Source organism: Acomys minous, assembly GCF_964271855.1.
Source record: "Acomys minous genome assembly, chromosome: 5".
Lineage (NCBI taxonomy): Eukaryota > Metazoa > Chordata > Mammalia > Rodentia > Muridae > Acomys > Acomys minous.
In genome coordinates this window covers 115471406-115472380 of record NC_140494.1, presented here as the reverse complement: position 1 = coordinate 115472380, position 975 = coordinate 115471406, and positions in this window count along the sequence as shown.

The window sequence follows — 975 nt, the reverse complement described above, 5'->3', positions numbered from 1 at the left end:
TCACATTATAGATGGTTGTGAGCCACCATGTGGTTGCTGGGAATTGCAGTCAGTGTCCTTAACCATTGAGCCATCTCTCCAGCCCCCAAATGTGTAGACTTTAAACCAAATTCAAGGTCTAACCGCCATGGTAGACAGTCCTCACACAGTGTTTCCAGTCATCTCCACTTGCAAGCCCTCTAGAATTTGCTAACATTGTTCTTAAGGCTTACTCCAAAAATGTAACTTCCAGCCTGGGGTTTTATGTTGCCTGGGTACAAATTCCATCTGATTGTAGACTGTAAACTGTGTTTCCTGTATCCAGGAGGAAGTGTCAACAAACTGACTAAACATTACCCAGGGAGGGACACAGGCTTTGCATGCTAGACAGGCTTCACAGGTGTGGGCACTGGGTCCTAGAGGTCACAGAGAATGCTGTGCGAGGTTTGGATAACTACCTAATATCAGTTGTGCTACAAGAAGAGCTACCCTGGGGGATCTAGAGGTGGTAGGCCAGTCAGCGTTGGCTTAGCCTGACTCCAGGGAGGCGGAGAGGTCGATTGAGGGAGATGGACCCTTTATTAGCATTCCTGTAGAATTACTTTTCAAACCCTTCACCGAGAAGCTGAGTTCCTTGCTACCTGGAATATGCAGGTCCCTGCAGCCCTGGGGATTCTCTGCGTGTGCCCTCCACTCGGCTGCCCCGCTCTCCAGCCCAGCTACCAGGCTTCCGTCCAAGTGAGCCTGCGCTCCTCTCTCGGGAAGGAGCTTCATTAGCACCTTAGGCCCCAGGGGCAGCAGTTGGCAGATCACAAGTTGTCATTAAAGGCAGCTCCAGGCAATTACAGCTAAAACTTAAAAATTGGATTTCACGCTGGGCGGGGCCTGGAGAGGGCCTGGCTGCTAAGCTCCAACTCAAATGTGCAAAACTCCTTAAGAGGAAACAGGTTGTCTGGGCATGACAGGGCTTCTCAGCACCAGATAACCCTCTGCTGT